The following is an 8,367-nucleotide window of genomic DNA, read 5'->3' as shown; positions in this document are numbered from 1 at the left end:
TATTCAGTATCTGTGAAATAAAAGACAGATACAACAGTGATTTTCACAAACTTTCCCACTGGATCTGAGTTTTATTGCTGTTTGCCAAAAAACATTTTCCCCGACAGATCTAATACTTGCAGTGTTGAACTGTCACATTCAAAAGCAGTGTATTGCAATGGTGATTCTTGTGGACATAATTTGTTACAAATGTTCTCTTCAGACTAGTCTAGGACAGAGGGCTAAGTCTTCCCCTCTTGGAAGCTTCATTCCTTTTCATCTAAATGTGAACAGAAACACTCCAGGAAATATGTATGAAACATTTCCTATGTAAATGAATGACCTATTGAAACATCACCTGAAGGATATATGACTTGAAGAGTGTTGATAAACTCTCTTACCTTGTTATTTGAAAACAACACTACAAATAAACATCTGAATGATTTTGACTCACAGAGAGCACTGCTCAATCCTATGACTGCTACAGTCTTTAATCCTATGATTCAGCTTATCAACATAGTCAGAATTAGAATCTGGCGTTGTAACTGTCTGCATGTTGGGAAATGATTGTGCAGGCATGCTTGTATGTGAATATTCCTAATTGTCAGTGTTTCAGCCTCTTTTAAAAAAGTGCAATCTCATAGACATATTCAACTGAATTTGTGTACTCTTTGTTATAGTTCCAAAGATCCATCAATCAAACTTCCTCAGGTCTACCAACTCATTCTTATTCTAACCACTCATCTCTCATGTAACAGACAGTGACTGAGGTAGACATTTATCACTGGGGAATTTTGATTTCATCTGATGTTTAAAGAGTTGGTGGAAATAATAAGATGAATGAAAGTCTGATTAAAATGAGTGCTGGTCAAATATGACATTTTTATTGCCTATTTAGTTTGACATCCTACTGGCTAGTTCCATTGATGCTTACTATACAATCAAAGAAAAGTATTAGCATCCATCAATATAAAAAAGGTAGTATCAGAGGAGGATTACAATGCAAAAAATGACATAAAAGGTGGAAACAAGGATAGACAACCAAGGAAGTGTCTAAAAACATTGTTCAAACATTATGGGACAAAGGAGAAAGGTCAAAGCCCACTTGGACATAAAATTACTTATAGTTAGGCACAATATGTAACAAGAAACATAAAAGGAATTTTAGAGAAAATATGAGTCTTTTGAGTGGAAAGTCAACATGGTGAATAATGATATGAAAAAGTAATTCAAAGCTTCTTCTACCTTGGTCTTCCCAGTCAGAGTCCTGACTTCTATGCCTATGGTTTGGGAAGAAGAAGAGCAGCCAAATATGAAGGGAACCAATTTACATCTAACTCACTGAATTTGATTGTGTCAGGAATCATTCTCACTGCTTCTTTGTACAAATGAGCTCAGTGCTAGGGATTGCTCTTTAGCACATAGCCTTGATGTGGACCTCTGGACTCAAAACCACTGGAAGCCATCATTTTATGGATGAGGAAAGTATTTACTTTTCTCCAAATTGAGTTTTGTGGTGACAGCACAATGAAAGGGCTGTCTTGCAAAATCTATTCAACAACAAGTTACCTAGTAAAAATAAATTTCAATTCCTGAACTCCTTACTGAGACCTGCAATGGGCTGAGGTGATAATAGTACAGAAAATATATAGCCGTAACCCAGAAGTGTGATCAAGTTTCAATTCTACAAACTGTAATTTAAAAAAAAAATCTAAATGGGGAGAAACCTGTTATTCTTTTTATGGGAGTTTTACAAACAGACTATTTGTAGTTTTCAGTTGAAAATGGATTTCTGATTTCCAGTGAATCACATGATTCAGGTTAGTAGGCTTATAAATACAGCAAATGAATGTCTACAGTGGTTAACTGAAAGAAAAATATGAGGACATAAGTGTGTGGAGGTCTGAAGAACAGTGGATGGTGGAAAGACTTGCAGCCTTGTCTTTTGGTCTGTACTCTAGAACTGGGACTGCCACTGACCTATACGTAGTCACTTCTGCTCCATATTCACATTTCCCAAACAGTATAAAGGCAATGAACTTATGGTCTACTTTGCAAAGTTCTTTGAGTTATACTGAGGAAAAGTGCCAGCACGCAATATATCATAATCTTTCTTGATGTCTAGAAAAGCTTTTGAGATCAACCTGGACAGCTTTCAAATAAGTCTTTTTATGATTTACCCTAATTGTTATGAACCTGACAATGATAATAAAGAAGGATTATAAAGAATGAATGACTATGGAGAATTATAAGAATTATTATAAAGAAGAAGGATTTTCCCTATTATGGGCGCTGACAGAGAAAAAAATGAGGCTGCACACACAGAGTTTGATTTCGGGACTTGTCCACCAACACTTTTCAGTGTTCCCCTCTTATTAGGGTTCCTTTGTAAACATCACCCAGTGTTTTTCTTTTAGTTAACTGGAATTCTCAGGATTGTCCCAAACCAGTGCCTTGATCCCACACATTCACACACACATCATGTGGTGGCTGTGTTCAGCTGCGAGACAAAAACACATGCTGTCATGCAGACTGTTCAAAGTGGTGTTTGCTTCGAGAACACAGCACTCTATCAAAAACACCAGTCGAGGCCAAAACACTCCTTTTTGATCCTAGTTAGCTGAATGCAGTTGCTGCTGGCTTAACTGTTCTGTGCTGCTGGCTGTTCCCACACCCTATTACAATTTGCACAGAAGCTAAATGATCCAGAGATGATCGAGAGACTGTGGCTGGCTAAGATATGTGTTCTTCCTTCCTTCCTTCCTGCCTTCCTTCCTCTTTCTTCCTTCCGTCCTTCCTTTTAAAATTCATTTAAAAGAGAAATTCTGGTTTGTGTGGCATAATTGTTTTGTTAGCAAGGAGTGTTCCTCTTTCCAGTTTAAATCTACTAGACCCTGGCAGTAAGACACCATACATCTTCCTGCTAAATAGAAGGAAGATGCTGCATGGCTGTATGATACCGTGCCAGGCTTTATGTCCCTACAGTGCTGCTGTCATGGTCAGAAACAGCTGCTATAGAAATTTTATGTAAGAAGCTATTTCTCATGCCTAGTTCATTTACATGTCAATAAAATTCTGTCTTCCACATGCATTTTTTAAAAATTCCTTTGAAAAGCCATTTTCTGGGTAAGGAAAATGCAATAGGTCTAATATCTTAGTACTTAAGAGATAAATTTTATACAGTACTATACAGAAAATTTGTATCTCAACTTTGTAAACAATTTTAAGGCATTCAGAAATTTTTCTGCTTTGGAAATGGTAACAGCAAAACAGGTCTTATTGAATAGAGCAGAGCACAGTACTTGGCATTCTTCAAGGATTCATTTTGTTACAGGTCTTATCAAAGTTTTCCTTACCATGCTGGTGCAAAAATTAGGAGTACACTGATGACTGATAATGACACAAACTTGGACCACTGTTCATATAGTAGGAAACTGAATCATCATGGGTATAATAGTTGCAGGAATGGAAGGAAAAATAGTTGTATGGTGATAAAGATATGGCTCATACAATTTTTCTTTAAAACTAGAGAACTAATCAGTTTGAACTTATGAAAAATTCAGTAATTTTATTTGATTCAGAATGTCTATGGGTGACTTAGATGAGAAAAGAAAAACCAAAGTGATTCTAAGACAGATATTTCTGAGCAATAATAGTATCAGTTTACTCAACCTTCTAAGAACTTATGTAGGATGTTATAAACAAGTCAAACTCTGGATAAAGAAAATGGCTATTAAGATAACAAGGAAAAAAGATCCTATCTAGCAGGAGGAAATTAAAAGGGCTTCTCATACTTTACTTTTAAAAAGTTGTTCAAAAGTGGATAGGATTGCTCTGTGAATAGAGTGTAGCATAAACATCAAGCAAATAACAAAATTATTTAAACTGAAAGGCAATACTACCACCACAACACCAGATATAAACTAGTTATAATTTTAGACTAAATTTCATATCAATATTTCAAATTACATGAACAATGTGGCTTGAGTACTGCTTTTCAAAGTTTATTAAGGTAGAAGGAATATAACTAGTTTCACAATAGTGCTGGATGAGATTCTGGAAATTATTCTATGATTTATATTTTGTATATGTATGATTTATATATATATGATTACACAATACATACTGTATATATGGTGTGTATTATAATAAGGAATTAAACTGAAAGTGTCTACCATATATATATATTTCTAATCTTTAATATTCTGGTTATTACAATTTAAGCACACAGTAAAATCTTATTGTGCCTTTAATACATTAACTTGCTTAATAGTGTGGCAATAAGCAAATGTAAGAGACTGTTGTAATATTTTATTTGTACACTTGACATGTGCTCATTTGGAATATGTTTTTATTGTGCTCTTACATGAATCAAAGGAAAATAAAGGCATAAATATAAAAAAAAAAAACCACAAGGAATTTTTGACTGTGAAACAGAATTGGAAAATTGACTGTATTTTAAATGTTTCTTTCTGTTGAAATTTCTTTTTTCTCTGTGTTCACTATAGCTACTAGGGGGTATCAAAAGGTCTACTTCAAGATCACTGAAAGGAGTTATTTTATGTGTCAAGGCAGGTGAAACCTGAAGACTGCCACTGATACAGCAATTCCTACACCACTATGTATGGCCCTTTAGTTTCTTAAGAATCTAATAATTGTTCTGAATAGGTTTCTGTTTGTTTAGTTAGTTTTTATCCCTACAGTCAGCAAACTTGTAAAAGTTGAACTTGTAAAACTTCAACTTGTAAAAACTGAAGACTTAAAGACTGCTAAACCAGAGGATCATAATGATTATTTTCATGTGAGGCACTGAAGTATGTGATTGTTAGCACATAATGGCTGTCTGTATTCACAAACTGAGCTGTGGCAAGACCTATCCAGCACTGAGTCCAGCTCGTACAGAATAGTTGGTGTCTAAGCAACCACTAGTAATCTCTCAGAAAAGACAGACATACCCAAACTGCACATTAAAAGTGGTTCCCAGCCTGTGCTAACCTTTCAACTATGTATAGGAATTGTTTGCAATAGAAAATAACTTGGTTTGGCCTCAAAATGGTCAGGGATCATTTTACCAGTTTGGATGGTGGTGTGCAGGACTCTGTCTCAGCTGTGGATAAAGTATTGGTACAGCCAGAGGCTTATAGTCCTGTGTGAATTGAATCAAGCTTTTTATGTCCTACATAAGTTATCAAGTGGTGGTTGATTTAAGTGATTCTTATGTTCCTGATTGCACTACAGCTAAATTTAAACCACCTCCTTAAGCAGTCTTTAAGAACTGCTTACCTTTGTCCAGCAGTTACGAATATTGAGGCCATGTTGCTGAGAACACAGTTGCGTCAGGCAGGACACGTCTCCAGGATGAAGGACCACCGCCTCCCTAAGATCGTGCTCTATGGTGAACTTGCCACCGGCTGCCGCAAGAGAGGAGCCCCGAAGAGGAGATACAAGGACTCCCTGAAACAACATTTCAACCTTGGCCATATTGATCACCATAACTGGTCTACTCTGGCCTCCAATCAGGAGGTCTGGAGACACACCATCTATAATGCTGCCGCTTCCTTTGAGAACGCACACAGGATCACTCTTGAGGAGAAAAGACAATGCAGAAAGAATGGTGCCTTGCTGATACCACCTAAGGAATCCTTCTGCTGTGCCTTTTGACACCGGACTTGTCTATCTTGTATTGGCCTTTTTAGCCACCGGCACACTCGTAACAAATGTGGGTAGAGCCCTTCCCAAATCTTCGTTCACGAAGCCTAGCCATGATAACCTTTGTCCTAATGCAGTCTCAAGTCTCATTCTCAGCTAAGACCATTCTGTTTCATATTAATGACTGTAAATTTTTTATAGTATCTGGTTCACTGAAACTTTACATATTCAGTCACTAATTGTTACACCATGTTTACTGGAGTAATTGATTGGAAAATATGACTTGATTGCTGCTGCTGACTTACTGTGTTCTGCAATGCTGCAGTGCTTGAAACTTTAGCAAGTGTAGCTGATGACTTTGTCTTCTAATTTGGATAGCGGTACATTTTTCTTAGGGTGAATTTAACTCTCATAAATACCAGTATAATTAAGCAGCTCCACTTATTTCACTTGTTATTTCCTACACAATAACAATTAAACAAAGGATGCTTATGGCATATATACTGCACTAGATTGTACCTAGCAGAACACAGCATGCTGTATTTAACAAAGTGTTAAATACTGTAAAGTGACACCATCTATTTGATTCCTTTCTTGGTTTGTGTCAGAAATTTCCTACAGGGATGAACTTCAGTTACACTCCTGGCACTGAATTCTTTGTGCATACAACTAAATCTTTTCCCTTTCACTGTCTATCCTTAACTTACAGATGGATTACTTCCCCTTCCTCCCTGCAGGTGTGTAATCCTGATCATCTTCATCCATCCACTATGACTGTGATCTCTTCTATGACATAATAAGCTCTAACAAGGGATTGTTAATAGCCTTACCTTCTGAGCACCTAACTGATAGCAACATTTTTTACTGTTAACAGTCATTACTGTAATTGTGTTTGTGCTCATATTTGGTAGTTGTCATGCTAGGAAGAAGAGTGCTTTAAAGGCAAAACAGAAAGAGACCTCATAAAAGTTTCATTATAAATATTTGTATCCTGTGTAGTTTCTCAGCTACTGAGACTATGAACAATGCTGACTGTAATTCTGCCAACATATGGCTGCATGCAGTGAGGTATGGGACAGTATCACTGTGGTACTTCCAGGACTACAATTTTACTGCAGTAAGGAACTTTTCTTCCTTAATCTTTGTTCAAGATAGGGGATACACTGTCACAGCTGGCTATGTTCTTATCCCTGGGGATGCAAAGGGGAAAAGAGGGGGAGTTACTTCCTAACCCAGATGTTGCACCCTTGGTGCTTACACTTTAATTGTAAAGGATCTCATGTACTTAGAGCTCGTATATGATAATAAGTGGCTGTCTTTCCTGGGCTGAACATGTTCACAAATACTTCAGACAAAAATTCAAGCAGGACTTCCATTTCCAGTCACTCCTTTACTCAGTCCTTCACAGTAACTTAAGGAGTTAGTCCCAGAGTATCTGAAAATCCTGCAATAGATTTTCAAAAAGTAGGAGGAGTGGGGATGGTATTGACCTTTGCTTATCTGATAGTAAGTACTTACATTTCTGGGAAGACAGAAATCTTTTCTTCAGCTTTAGGGGGTGGTACAGAATCATGTCCTCGGAGGAATGTCTCTTTTCTATAATCAGTGCTACTGGGTGAGTCAGTTAAGAATGAGCACAATGGCTTCCAGCTCCTCCTGTCCGTTGTCCATGCTGCGTGCATCGGTGTAGATGCACTGATCTGGACACCTTTTAGAGGGAAGAAGCCCTATTTCCTACATGACAGTTCTCAGGCACTTTCATGATTTCTAACACATCAATAACCCCTGTGTCTTTGCTGCCACAGGGATCTCCATCCCCTACCTCCACTGACGTGGCAGACCTAAGAGCCTCTCCAGCATGCCATCGCTTAGTGAGCCTGAACTAATCCCCTTCCCCCTTCAAATCTAGTTTAAAGCTCTTTCAATGAGCCCCAGTGGCTCCCTTTTCCCACCTTGAGACAGGTGTACCCTCTCTCTTGACAGCAGCCCTGATGTCCTGTAAAACAACCCATGATCAAAAATCCCAAAACTCTGTCCATGACACCAGGCTTAGAGCTAGGTATTGATCTGTTGGCTCTTCTTGTTTCTTCTCTCATCATTCCATTTCCCATCTGGAAAGACAGAGGAGAGCACTACTTCTGCTCCTGATCCCTTAACCAGTTTTCCCAAGTTCAGGAAGTCTCTTCTGATTGCCCTTGGACTTCTTATTACAGCTCCATTGCTGCCTACCTGAAAAACCAACAATGAACAGTAATCTGAGGGCTGTGTTCTCATCACATCTTTAACCTGGACCCCAGGGAGGAAACAGACTTCCCTAAGAGGTGGGTTCTGTCTGCATATCTGTCCTTCTGTCCCCTCAGAAGAGAGTCTCCTGTGACAATAACTTGTTGGATTCCAAATTTTAGATATGAGAAAAGAAACTGCTAGGTTTAAACAGAAAACCTGGAGTCACAGAAGCTGGGGAAAAACCTCTCTTTGAGGGACAGACCAGATATCACTTGTTTGGAAAGCTCTGCCAAGGAACAGGGAGAGGGTGCTCTGATGTTGTCAGACCTCTGCATAAACCCATTGTGTTCTCCCCTTTTTGCATGTGTATACTCTGTAACCTGTTGCGTATGTATATCCAATACCTGTCCCCCCTGTAAAATCCCCCAAGTTAAAGTGGTTTTTTCCCATGAGGTAATTCCTAAGACCCAAAAGTTAGTAATTTAGGATTTCCCCTTTATGTCATCTCTGGAA

This window comes from Neopelma chrysocephalum, unplaced genomic scaffold (genome assembly GCF_003984885.1).
Source record: "Neopelma chrysocephalum unplaced genomic scaffold, ASM398488v2 Primary Assembly neopelma1_23b, whole genome shotgun sequence".
NCBI classification, from domain to species: Eukaryota; Metazoa; Chordata; class Aves; order Passeriformes; family Pipridae; genus Neopelma; species Neopelma chrysocephalum.
Note: the sequence above shows the minus strand (reverse complement) of the source record.